We start from the raw sequence: 14,740 nt of genomic DNA, 5'->3' as shown, positions 1-14,740 counted from the left end.
ACTACAAGTAAAACATTCCAAGTATCATGCTATAATTTATTTATAAAAATGAAACATATAATTGGGGGACGGGGTTGTTGAGGTACTACCCAAAGTTTCATAACTTTGCAATGGTTTTTTACCTGTACATGTTTCTTAATGCAAAGTGGGGTTGGTTGTCAGAAGTTTGAGCCATCAAACGAAATATGAGTAAAAATACTTAGTTTAGAATTAGGAGGTACAGTTTATAAATTATTGCTTTATTATTCCATATGACCGTTTTGTTATTTGCCTACTTGGATATTGTATATAGTTATCAATTAGTTGTATTTTGCTTAAAAGTTTAGTTTTGAATAAATCAATGAATACATTAGTATCTGCTTAAATTCTCTATCTAAAACCATTTTTTAAAATTCATTAACAACCAAAGAAAACGGATGCACAATTGGGATTATTTCGTGAATACATTATCGAATTGTTATCAGAATATGTCACTGTAAAAGTTTAAACACTATCCAATAAGGACGTAAAAAATGCTTATTTTGAATGCGAGTCTTAGGTAAACGCAATTTTATCCATGTAACGAATAAAAGCACATATCCAAATTTGGTAGATTATGCGCGTTTTACAACACCTTGATTTAATAAATGCCGCAAACAATGGTGCTAAATTGATGAAAAAAAAAAATCACCTTTCTTGAACTTTCCATAAGAGTACTGAAATTATAGAAATGATACTTGTACCCCATACATTTTGAAGCAAATAGCAAAATGTACCAGATTAGAAAGTAGATATTGCCCAGTGATCTATTTCATTTTTTTCCTTTATTTTCTATTGCTTTTTAACTTATGAATTTGGTGTTATTCTGCTACTCACAAAAAAAAAAATAGAAAATTTGCCAAATTTGATAATCTTTTGTACTACGTAAGAAGCAGAAACTGTTTTAATAGTTTCATTGAATGTGATTTTTTTATATGTATATAATAATAATGAGACAATGTTCTTCAGTATAAATAACAATACTGTTAATGGAAAATTCTATATAAAAAAAGTTAAGATTTGTATTAGCAATAATGGTCATGAAGATCAAATACAGGTGGAGCTAGCTACCTGTCTCCAAAGGATGACAAAACAAGGATTTCTTCTTCCTTGATTTTCAAAGTTTTCACATTCTGAAACTTCAGGCTGTTCAGAACTTTGGGGCTATTTGTGTCATCGGGTTGAGGATGTCAACGTCAATAGTGGCTATTATATGTAAGTATTCTTTTTCAAAGGTTTATTGTATTGAATTGTAAGTGCTCGTGTTAGGAATTTGATCTTTATGCTGACTTCGCCGAATCAAACTATCCAAATTCTATAATTTTCTCACTGTCCCCTATACTGGCCTCCATACTTGAAAAGCGTTTTCATGCGTATATTGTACAAATAAAAGTTCTCGTATGGACTTTTAAAAGTGTTCTTGGCTTAACTAAACTTTCCGTTGAGATTCCTGGCCAGAGCACTTAATATGCAATAAAACGTTGAATATATTTATGAATTAGTTCTCTTTTATGAAGGTTTTAGTACATCCTGTGAAACTGTTTTTGGTTACATTCGTATTAGTGCGAAACTGGGGAAAACGTTTTCATGCAGCTCTGTAGTGTTGGTTGCCATTGCGACGGTTCTTAGGACTGAAATTTTTTTGACATCTTCTAAAACTGATTAGTTCTTTTGCAGGATTTCTTTCGATTTTTTGCGTAAATTTTTTTCGATGAATCGGTGGTCCTTTTGGGCCGTTGTGAATTTATAGCATACTTCCAGTTGATAAAAAATGCAAATGTAAAGAGTAAGATCTGTTTTCCTTTGCATTTTTTCCCAGAGATTTTAATCTTAGTTTTGGCTTTATTACTGTGGCAACTGGTATATTGATTGGCGTAATCTTATTTTGGCTAAAAGTGAATTTAGTGATTTTAATCGAACGTTGAATGCTTTTTTTTTTTTTTATATATACAGAACCTAGTCTGTAGGGACAAAAATCAAACCTTACTGATCATTATACTTTTTAACCTAAACTTACCTATACATAGTGCTTTGATATAATTACATTGACTTCGGTACCAATTTCATGCAGAAGCTGCTGCTACACTTTTTATTGCTGAAGGTTACGCGAAAATTTTCAAAAATTGACGTAGTCAATTCCTTGGTTTCTACGAAATAGCACCAAATTAAATATACACCAATTTCAAACTTATTCAAGCATTGCATACATCAATGAACGTCTCAAACCCACACACACAAACACACACACACACAAACACACACACACACACTTTGCCTTCAAACTTGGAAACTACAGTTGCTATGAACTTTTACAAAGAAAAATGATAAATACATTAGAATACAATTTTCAGACAATGGGGTAAAAAACTATTCATACACTAGTTTGTTTGCAAATTTTGCGGATTTGGTTAAACACTTTCCAATTTTTTTTTTATGTAAATGATTAGAGACTTTGATTACGCAAAAGTGAATGTTGTGACTTTGGTTACGCAAAAGTGAATGTTGTGACTTTGGTTACGCATAAGTGAATGTTGTGACTTTGGTTACGCAAAAGTGAATGTTGTGACTTTGGTTACGCAAAAGTGAATGTTGTGACTTTGGTTACGCAAAAGTGAATGTTGTGACTTTGGTTACGCATAAGTGAATGTTGTGACTTTGGTTACGCATAAGTGAATGTTGTGACTTTGGTTACGCATAAGTGAATGTTGTGACTTTGGTTACGCATAAGTGAATGTTGTGACTTTGGTTACGCAAAAGTGAATGTTGTGACTTTGGTTACGCAAAAGTGAATGTTGTGACTTTGGTTAGGCAAAAGTGAATGTTGTGACTTTGGTTACGCAAAAGTGAATGTTGTGACTGTTACACAAAGTAAATGATGTGACTTTGTAGACTTTTACACAAAAGTGAATGTTGTAACTTTGGTTACACAAAAGTGAATGTTGTGATTTTGGTTACACATGTGTAACATGTGTTAAGTGACTTTGGTTGCACATGTGTCAAGTGACTTTGGTTGCACATGTGTCAAGTGCCTTTGGTTGCACATGTGTAACATGTGCCTTTGGTTGCACATGTGTAACATGTGCCTTTGGTTGCACATGTGTAACATGTGCCTTTGGTTGCACATGTGTAACATGTGCCTTTGGTTGCACATGTGTAACATGTGCCTTTGGTTGCACATGTGTAACATGTGCCTTTGGTTGCACATGTGTAACATGTGCCTTTGGTTGCACATGTGTAACATGTGCCTTTGGTTGCACATGTGTAACATGTGCCTTTGGTTGCACATGTGTAACATGTGCCTTTGGTTGCACATGTGTAACATGTGCCTTTGGTTGCACATGTGTAACATGTGCCTTTGGTTGCACATGTGTAACATGTGCCTTTGGTTGCACATGTGTAACATGTGCCTTTGGTTGCACATGTGTAACATGTGCCTTTGGTTGCACATGTGTAACATGTGCCTTTGGTTGCACATGTGTAACATGTGCCTTTGGTTGCACATGTGTAACATGTGCCTTTGGTTGCACATGTATAACATGTGTTAAGGGATTTTGGTTACACATGTTAATTAGTGACTTTGGTTACGAAAAGCTAAAATGTTAAGTCACATTGGTTACACAAATGTTAAATGCTAAATGACGGTTGCGCAAATGTAATTGTGGAGTGACTTTGATTTCACATGTAGATGTTAAGTGACTTCGATTACATATGTAAATGTAAATAAGTCAGGTTGGTTACATAAATGTGAATAAGTGAGGCTGGTTACAGAATGTGAATAAGTGAAGTTTGTTACACAATTGTGAATAAGGGACGTTTGTTACACAAATGTGGGTGGTTAGTGAGATTTGTTACACAGATGTGGGTGGTTAGTGACATTTGTTACACAAATGTGGGTGTTTAGTGACGTTTGTTACACAAATGTGGAGGTTTAGTGACGTTTGTTACACAAATGTGGGTGTTTAGTGACGTTTGTTACACAAATGTGGGTGTTTAGTGACATTTGTTACATAAATGTGGGTGTTTAGTGACAATTGTTACACAAATGTGGGTGTTTAGTGACGTTTGTTACACAAATGTGGGTGTTTAGTGACATTTGTTACACAAATGTGGGTGTTTAGTGACATTTGTTACACAAATGTGGGTGTTTAGTGACATTTGTTACACAAATGTGGGTGTTTAGTGACATTTGTTACACAAATGTGGGTGTTTAGTGACATTTGTTACATAAATGTGGGTGTTTAGTGACATTTGTTACACAAATGTGGGTACATTTGTTACACAAATGTGGGTACATTTGTTACACAAATGTGGGTACATTTGTTACACAAATGTGGGTGTTTAGTGACGTTTGTTACACAAATGTCAATGTTTAGTGACGTTTGTTACACAAATGTCAATGTTTAGTGACGTTTGTTACACAAATGTCAATGTTTAGTGACGTTTGTTACACAAATGTCAATGTTTAGTGACGTTTGTTACACAAATGTCAATGTTTAGTGACGTTTGTTACACAAATGTCAATGTTTAGTGACGTTTGTTACACAAATGTCAATGTTTAGTGACGTTTGTTACACAAATGTCAATGTTTAGTGACGTTTGTTACACAAATGTCAATGTTTAGTGACGTTTGTTACACAAATGTCAATGTTTAGTGACGTTTGTTACAAAGATTTCAGTGTAGTGACGATTGTTACTCAAATGTGGGTGTTTGGTGACGTTTGTTACACAAATGTGGGTGTTTGGTGACGTTTGTTACACAAATGTGGGTGTTTGGTGACGTTTGTTACACAAATGTGGGTGTTTGGTGACGTTTGTTACACAAATGTGGGTGTTTGGTGACGTTTGTTACACAAATGTGGGTGTTTGGTGACTTTTGTTACACAAATGTGGGTGTTTGGTGACTTTTGTTACACAAATGTGGGTGTTTGGTGACGTTACACAAATGTGGGTGTTTGGTGACGTTACACAAATGTGGGTGTTTGGTGACGTTACACAAATGTGGGTGTTTGGTGACGTTACACAAATGTGGGTGTTTGGTGACGTTACACAAATGTGGGTGTTTGGTGACGTTACACAAATGTGAGTGTTTAGTGACATTTGTTACACAAATCTGGATCTTTACTGACATTTGTTACACAAATCTGTATGTTTAGTGACGTTTCCTACACAAATCTGGATGTTTAGTGACGATTGTTACACAAATCTGGATTTTTAGTGAAGTTTGTTACACAAATGTGGATGTTTAGAGAAGTTTGTTAGACAAATATGGATGTATAGAGAAGCTTGTTACACAAAAATTCTGGATGTATAGAGAAGCTTGTTACACAAAAATTCTGGATGTTTAGTGACGTTTGTTACACGAATGTCAATGTTCAGTGACGCTGTTACTAAAATCTGGATGTGTAGTGACATTTGTAAAAAAAAATCTGGTTTAGTGACTTTTGTTACACACATTGGGATGTTTAGTGACGTTTGTTACACACCTGGATGTTTAGTGAAGTTTGTTACACACATCTGGATGTTTAGTGACGTTTGTTACACACATCTGGATGTTTAGTGACGTTTGTTACACATCTGGATGTTTAGTGATGTTTGTTACACATCTGGATGTTTAGTGACATTTGTTACACAAATCTGGATGTTTAGTGACGTTTGTTACACAAATCTGATGTTTTAGTGACGTTTGCTATACAAATGTCAATGTTTAGTGACGTTTGTTACACAAATGTGGATGTTTAGTGACATTTGTTACACAAATATGGATGTTTAGTGACGTTTGTTACACAAATGTGGATGTTTAGTGACGTTTGTTACACAAATGTGGGTATTTAGTGACATTTGTTACACAAATATGGGTGTTTAGTGAAGTTTGTTACACATATGTGGATGTTTAGTGACTTTTGTTACATTAATCTGGATGTTTAGTGACGTTTGTTACACAAATGTGGATTTTTAGTGACGTTTGTTACACAAATGTGGATGTTTAGTGACATTTGTTACACAAATGTGGATGTTTAGTGACATTTGTTACACAAATGTGGATGTTTAGTAACGTTTCTTACACAAATGTGGATGTTTAGTAACGTTTGTTACACAAATGTGGATGTTTAGTAACGTTTGTTACACAAATGTGGATGGTTAGTAACTTTTGTTACACAAATGTGGATGTTTAGTAAAGTTTGTTACACAAATGTCAATGTTTAGTGACGTTTGTTACACAAATGTCAATGTTTAGTGACTGTTTGTTACACAAATGTCAATGTTTAGTGACGTTTGTTACACAAATGTCAATGTTTAGTGACGTTTGTTACACAAATGTCAATGTTTAGTGACGTTTGTTACACAAATGTCAATGTTTAGTGACGTTTGTTACACAAATGTCAATGTTTAGTGACGTTTGTTACACAAATGTCAATGTTTAGTGACGTTTGTTACAAAGATTTCAGTGTAGTGACGATTGTTACTCAAATGTGGGTGTTTGGTGACGTTTGTTTCACAAATGTGGGTGTTTGGTGACGTTTGTTACACAAATGTGGGTGTTTGGTGACGTTTGTTACACAAATATGGGTGTTTGGTGACGTTACACAAATATGACTGTTTGGTGACGTTACACAAATGTGGGTGTTTGGTGACGTTACACAAATGTGGGTGTTTAGTGACATTTTTTACACAAATCTGGATCTTTACTGACATTTGTTACACAAATCTGTATGTTTAGTGACGTTTCCTACACAAATCTGAATGTTTAGCGACGATTGTTACACAAATCTGGATTTTTAGTGAAGTTTGTTACACAAATGTGGATGTTTAGAAAAGTTTGTTAGACAAATGTGGATGTTTAGAGAAGTTTGTTAGACAAATATGGATGTATAGAGAAGCTTGTTACACAAAAATTCTGGATGTATAGAGAAGCTTGTTACACAAAAATTCTGGATGTTTAGTGACGTTTGTTACACGAATGTCAATGTTCAGTGACGTTGTTACTAAAATCTGGATGTGTAGTGACATTTGTAAAAAAAATCTTGTTTAGTGACGTTTGTTACACACATTGGGATGTTTAGTGACGTTTGTTACACACCTGGATGTTTAGTGAAGTTTGTTACACACATCTGGATGTTTAGTGACGTTTGTTACACATCTGGATGTTTAGTAATGTTTGTTACACATCTGGATGTTTAGTGACATTTGTTACACAAATCTGGATGTTTAGTGACGTTTGTTACACAAATCTGATGTTTTAGTGACATTTGCTACACAAATGTCAATGTTTAGTGACGTTTGTTACACAAATGTTGGTGGTTAGTGACATTTGTTACACAAATATGGATGTTTACTGACGTTTGTTACACAAATGTGGATGTTTACTGACGTTTGTTACACAAATGTCAATGTTTAGTGACATTTGTTACACAAATCTGGATGTTTAGTGACGTTTGTTACACAAATCTGATGTTTTAGTGACATTTGCTACACAAATGTCAATGTTTAGTGACATTTGTTACACAAATGTGGATGTTTAGTGACATTTGTTACACAAATATGGATGTTTACTGACGTTTGTTACACAAATGTGGATGTTTACTGACGTTTGTTACACAAATGTGGGTATTTAGTGACGTTTGTTACACATATGTGGGTATTTAGTGACATTTGTTACACAAATGTGGGTGTTTAGTGAAGTTTGTTACACAAATGTGGATGTTTAGTGACTTTTGTTACACAAATGTGGGTATTTAGTGACATTTGTTACACATGTGGATGTTTAGTGACATTTGTTACACAAATGTGGATGTTTAGTAACGTTTCTTACACAAATGTGGATGTTTAGTAACGTTTCTTACACAAATGTGGATGTTTAGTAACGTTTCTTACACAAATGTGGATGTTTAGTAACGTTTGTTACACAAATGTGGATGTTTAGTAACGTTTGTTACACAAATGTGGATGTTTAGTAACGTTTGTTACACAAATGTGGATGTTTAGTAAAGTTTGTTACACAAATGTTAATATTTAGTGACGTTTGTTACATAAATGTCAATGTTTAGTGACGTTTGTTACACAAATGTCAATGTTTAGTGACGTTTGTTACACAAATGTCAATGTTTAGTGATGTTTGGTATACAAATGTCAATGTTTAGCGACGTTTGTTACACAAATGTCAATGTTTAGTGACGTTTGTTACGCAAATGTCAATGTTTAGTGACGGTTGTTACACAAATGTGAATGTTTTGTGATGTTTGTTACACAAATGTGAATGTTTAGTGACGTTTGTTACAAATGTGTCAGTGTAGTGACGATTGTTACTCAAATGTGGGTGTTTAGTGATGTTTGTTACACAAATGTGCGTGTTTGGTGACGTTACACAAATGTGGGTGTTTAGTGACGTTTGTTACACAAATCAGGATGTTTACTGACATTTGTTACACAGATCTGGATGTTTAGTGACGTTTCCTACACAAATCTGGATTTTTAGCGAAGTTATTTACACAGATATGGATGTTTAGAGAAGTTTGTTAGACAAATATTTATGTATAGAGAAGCCTGTTACACAAAAATTTTTTATGTTTACCGATGCTTGTTACACAAATTTCAATGTTCAGTGACGTTTGTTACAAAAATCTGGATGTCTATTGGTATTTGTTAAAAAAATCTGGTTTAGTGACATTTGTTACACACATCTGGATGTTTAGTGACGTTTGTTACACACATCTGGATGTTTAGTGACGTTTGTTACACACATCTGGATGTTTAGTGACGTTTGTTACACACATCTGGATGTTTAGTGAAGTTTGTTACACACATCTGGATGTTTAGTGAAGTTTGTTACACACATCTGGATGTTTAGTGAAGTTTGTTACACACATCTGGATGTTTAGTGAAGTTTGTTACACACATCTGGATGTTTAGTGAAGTTTGTTACACACATCTGGATGTTTAGTGAAGTTTGTTACACACATCTGGATGTTTAGTGAAGTTTGTTACACACATCTGGATGTTTAGTGAAGTTTGTTACACACAACTGGATGTTTAGTTACGTTTGTTACACACATCTGGATGTTTAGTGACGTTTGTTACATAAATCTGAATGTTTAGTGACGTTTGTTACACAAATCTGATGTTTTAGTGAAGTTTGTTACACAAATCTGATGTTTTAGTGACGTTTGCTACACAAATGTCAATGTTTAGTGACGTTTGTTACACACATCTGGATGTTTAGTGACGTTTGTTACACACATCTGGATGTTTAGTGACGTTTGTTACACACATCTGGATGTTTAGTGACGTTTGTTACACACATCTGGATGTTTAGTGACGTTTGTTACACACATCTGGATGTTTAGTGACGTTTGTTACACACATCTGGATGTTTAGTGACGTTTGTTACATACATCTGGATGTTTAGTGATGTTTGTTACACACATCTGGATGTTTAGTGACGTTTGTTACACACATCTGGATGTTTCTTGACGTTTGTTACACTAATCGATGTTTCGTGACGTTTGTTACACTAATCTGGATGTTTTGTGACGTTTGTTACACAATTCTGGATGTTTTGTGACGTTTGTTACACAAATCTGGATGTTTCGTGACTTTTCTTACACAAATCTGGATGTTTAGTGACGTTTGTTACACAAATCTGGATGTTTCGTGACGTTTGTTACACAAATCTGGTGTTTTAGTGACGTTTGCTACACAAATCTGATTTTTTAGTGACGTTTGCTACACAAATGTCAATATTTAGTGAAGTTTTTTACACAAATGTCAATGTTTAGTGACGTTTCTTACACAAATGTCAATGTTTAGTGGCGTTTGTTACAGAGATGTGAACGGTTAGTGGCGTTCGTTACACAAGTGTGAGCGGTTAGTGGCGTTCGTTACACAAGTGTGGGCGGTTAGTGGCGTTCGTTACACAAGTGTGGGCGGTTAGTGGCGTTCGTTACACAAGTGTGGGCGGTTAGTGGCGTTCGTTACACAAGTGTGGGCGGTTAGTGGCGTTCGTATCACAAGTGCGGGCGGTTAGTGGCGTTCGTTACACAAGTGCGGGCGGTTAGTGGCGTTCGTTACACAAGTGCGGGCGGTTAGTGGCGTTCGTTACACAAGTGCGGGCGGTTAGTGGCGTTCGTTACACAAGTGCGGGCGGTTAGTGGCGTTCGTTACACAAGTGCGGGCGGTTAGTGGCGTTCGTTACACAAGTGCGGGCGGTTAGTGGCGTTCGTTACACAAGTGCGGGCGGTTAGTGGCGTTCGTTACACAAGTGCGGGCGGTTAGTGGCGTTCGTTACACAAGTGCGGGCGGTTAGTGGCGTTCGTTACACAAGTGCGGGCGGTTAGTGGCGTTCGTTACACAAGTGCGGGCGGTTAGTGGCGTTCGTTACACAAGTGCGGGCGGTTAGTGGCGTTCGTTACACAAGTGCGGGCGGTTAGTGGCGTTCGTTACACAAGTGCGGGCGGTTAGTGGCGTTCGTTACACAAGTGCGGGCGGTTAGTGGCGTTCGTTACACAAGTGCGGGCGGTTAGTGGCGTTCGTTACACAAGTGCGGGCGGTTAGTGGCGTTCGTTACACAAGTGCGGGCGGTTAGTGGCGTTCGTTACACAAGTGCGGGCGGTTAGTGGCGTTCGTTACACAAGTGCGGGCGGTTAGTGGCGCTCGTTACACAAGTGCGGGCGGTTAGTGGCGTTCGTTACACAAGTGCGGGCGGTTAGTGGCGCTCGTTACACAAGTGCGGGCGGTTAGTGGCGCTCGTTACACAAGTGCGGGCGGTTAGTGGCGCTCGTTGTACAAATGTGAATCTGCTTACAGAAATGTGAATGTTTAGGGACAATGTTTAGTGACGTTCGTTACAAAGTGACTGCTTACAGAAATGCGAATGTTTAGTGACAACGTTTAGTGACGTTCATTACAAAGTGACTGCTTACAGAAATGTGAATGTTTAGTGACTGAATGTTTAGTGAAGTTCGTTACAAAGTGACTGCTTACAGAAATGTGAATGTTTAGTGACAATGTTTAGTGACGTTCATTACAAAGTAACTGCTTACAGAAATGTGAAGGTTTAGTGACTGAATGTTTAGTGAAGTTTGTTACAAAGTGACTGTGGTTACAGAAAGGTAAATGTTTAGTGACTGTGGTTACAGAAAGGTAAATGTTTAGTGACAATGGTTACAGAAATTTTTATTTTTAGTAAGTCTGGTTACAGAAATGTGAAAGTTTACTATCTCTTTTCACACAAATGGTTTAATGGATATTTGTATTATACAATGGTTTATGTTTAAAGGCTCTGGTTAGTCTTTTGAAAGTTTAGTGACATGGTTACACACTTGTGATGGTTTAGTAACCTGGTTACACACTTGCCAAGGTTTAGTGACCTGGTTACACACTTGTGAAGGTTTAGTGACCTGGTTACACACTTGTGAAGGTTTAGTGACCTGGTTACACACTTGTGAAGGTTTAGTGACCTGGTTACACACTTGTGAAGGTTTAGTGACCTGGTTACACACTTGTGAAGGTTTAGTGACCTGGTTACACATTTGTGAAGGTTTAGTGACCTGGTTACACATTTGTGAAGGTTTAGTGACATTGTTACACACTTGTGAAGGTTTAGTGACATTGTTACACACTTGTGAAGGTTTGGTGACCCTGGTTACACACTTGTGGAGGTTTGGTGACCCTGGCTACACACTTGTGAAGGTTTAGTGACTGTGGTTACTGCCTAGTGAAGGTTTAATTGGTTATACACTTTTGAAGGTTTAGTGACTGTGGTTACACACCTGTAAAGGTTTGGTGACTGTGGTTACACACTAGTGAAGATTTGTGACTGGTTAATCACTTGTGAAGGCTTGTGACTGCTTAATCACTTGTGAAGGCATAGTGACACTGGTTACATACTTGTGGAGGTTTTGCAAGCAATTTTAGTACTTTTGTTTGTTTTTATTTAAAAAATTAATTTTTAATGAAATCTAGTCTGTGCTTTTACGTTCAAAGGCATGTAAATGGAAAATTAAGTTTGACATGTTACTATAATTATTAGCGAAAACAGAATTCTCTAAAAAAAAAATTGAGTGCTGGTTATTTTGGCATTGTTCTTTTTAATGGAGGCTGGGGCATAACGCCTTCCATATCGGTCGATTAAAATTTTAAGTCTTTCAGGTTCAATGTTTACAACTATGAGACTGATTAAGAGTTTTTTTGCGCATGACTTGTTTGTATTGGAATTTGCCAGCTTTTTTTGTTTTTGTTTTTTACTTAATTACCGGAGCTTTTAATATATTACGAGATTCCAAATATTTACAGTTTGCACAAGTTCCATGATCCAAAACTTCCATTTTTCTACCCACCCCTATTAAGATTCAATATGACTAATAACATAAACTTATCCAAGAGGGATGTACAATCCCTTGAAATTGTGTAATCAATTTCCGTAATTGGATATGATGAAAATGTTCTGTTCTGTGTATAGTTATTGTTGCTCATATGAATGTATACAAAAATAAACCTGAAATAATGACCGATGGTCCAAGCATAAACAGCCTATTGTTCTGCTTACTAGAACTAAGTAGCAGTGATGTAATGCTAATTTTGCCAGCATAGTGAGGCACGGTGGAGCAAAAACTCTCAGGCGTAGATGAACAAGATAATTGAAGCTTTGATTAACAGCCAGTTTCACGAACTATATTTTTCCAACTGGGTTAGCTTGTGTTTATTTGGCATTTCTGGCCAGTATTATTGCTACACATAACTTTACCTTATTCCCTGGCCAAAAACCCAGTTTTCTTACAGGAAGTCCCTCATAACTGTCCTAAATGTAAATGGTACAAAAACAATTGAAAAGGTGGTTTGCCTCACTCATGGTCAGAAATGCCTAAAATAAGACATCAAAGAGGCAAAATACATGGTTTATGTATTTGGTTTGAATTTAAAGTATATTTAACTTTTTTAGTTTAAAAGTTAGAATATCTTAACTACCAAAGGAACATGACGTTTCTAGTTATTTTAGATGTATTTATCACCTCCCATAAAAGGCTAGTTTTTTAAAACCTATATTTTTTTGATAATTGGGTAATATTAAACTAGGAATACCCTCTGCTTCACTAAACCTGAAGCGCTTTAGGTGGAAAGGGTTGAACTATTTTTTTTTCTTAACATATGTTGCATTTACGGTAGATTCTAATCTTGATAAATGACGTTTACTTAAATTTCGCATGACTTATCTTACCAAGGTATTTGCTTTCATGGCGAATTCTGATTACATTTGAATTTGTTTAACTTGATGTCTTACTCATTTACTAGTTACTGGAGTTTAGTAAATGAAGGTCAATCTTTTCTTTGACAAATGTGTATAGAAGTTTTCACAATTAAAGAAGTTAAATATGGAATTAATTAATACAGTCTCATTAGTGTTTTTTGCAGTAAGTTTATAGATTATAAACCTTGGTGATTCAAAGTTTTTCAATTTTGTCTGAATTATTTCTGCAGCGTCAGACACAAGTAGGTTGGTGTTTTTCCCAGTTTTATACATGCAGTTCAAGTGGACAAATATATTAAGATATTCTTTTAGAAATATTTATTAGGCTCTATTCGCCACAAGTTGTAGTAGAAATTTAGTATTAAAATAATGCTCTTATTACTCAAGATAAAATTTTGGTGAATATAGAAAAAAATAGCAATCTCACTGGTAATGTCTTATTATGCAAGTCTTTTGGAATGGTAGAAATTGTAAATAAACTAATTTTCTTTTTCCAGATTTTTAATTGCCATACTGAGTGAGGTGTTGAATCTTGAACGATAAACGGATGCATAAGAAACGGAATTTTCTTTTAAGAGGAAAATTTAATTCAGCTGAACTGGTGTAAACAGATTATTAAGGATGTTTACTTGAAAATTTACCCACAAATTCAAACCTTCCAGTACTGGTAGGTGGATAAAACTTTACTTTAACATTTGTTAAGCTTTATGGTTATTATGCAAATAAATTAAAAATGTCTTAAAGTTAAATCTAAATATATATTAGTTATAGTTTAAATTGGTGATTAGACTTTGCACTAATTTAAAAGTAGTTATTTCTGGCGAAAATAATATCTAAAGTTATATTTGTAAATTAGTTGGCCGCAACTTTAATATCAGAGGCGGTATAGTGATAGGGAAATATAAATACGTTAAAGACGGAAGTGTAATTAATTAGTATTAAAGGTTCATCACTACCTGGCTAAAGTAATTATTTTTTGAAGTTTGAAAGCATTTGTTTGAACATATTGTTTGGCGTTAGTTACCAGTGTGTTAAGTTAGTATTGATGGACAGATATTTTGGCGATAAATGTAAATCCACATGAAATCTCTATAACCAAATTGATAATATAGAAAAGCAAAAAATATTAAAATTTATGACTGAACGAAAAAAAAGGTTACTATAGGCCGTAAACAATCGGATTAATCCACACTGGCCAGCCTGGTGATGAAAACCAGGGTTAAAAGGTTTTCTTTTAACCCTTATGAAAACTAGCCAATTCCCAGACATAAATATGAACGTCTCTGGGGCTTTTGTAATGAAGTGGACCATAAACTGCTGCAGTTTGTTGTAGCTGTTTTATATTGTAGATTATTTAATTTACTTTGGAGTTATAAATTCTTAATTTTGAGTCTTTCAATATTTGCCTGTTCGAGGAAAGATTTATCATAACGAGAGATAAGAATTTTTGAGTGCTAACATGTGCTTAAGATGCGAATATAG

The 14,740-nt window shown here is 35.4% G+C and overlaps 3 long non-coding RNA genes across 5 annotated transcripts in view; 1 reads left to right on the top strand and 2 right to left on the bottom strand.

Moving 5' to 3' along the window:
• LOC137623269 (uncharacterized) overlaps positions 1–14,740 on the bottom strand; it is a 478,525-nt gene that overhangs the window by 367,780 nt on the left and 96,005 nt on the right. The window lies entirely within an intron of this gene.
• The window catches only part of LOC137623284 (uncharacterized), a 125,720-nt gene that overhangs the window by 94,524 nt on the left and 16,456 nt on the right, over positions 1–14,740 (bottom strand). The window lies entirely within an intron of this gene.
• The window catches only part of LOC137623259 (uncharacterized), a 492,316-nt gene that overhangs the window by 474,364 nt on the left and 3,212 nt on the right, over positions 1–14,740 (top strand). The gene's annotated exons all lie outside the window — the stretch shown is intronic.

Source organism: Palaemon carinicauda, chromosome 2 (assembly GCF_036898095.1).
Source record: "Palaemon carinicauda isolate YSFRI2023 chromosome 2, ASM3689809v2, whole genome shotgun sequence".
NCBI classification, from domain to species: Eukaryota; Metazoa; Arthropoda; class Malacostraca; order Decapoda; family Palaemonidae; genus Palaemon; species Palaemon carinicauda.
The sequence above is the reverse complement of the archived record's forward strand: the minus strand, read 5'-3'. Positions and strand labels throughout refer to the sequence as shown.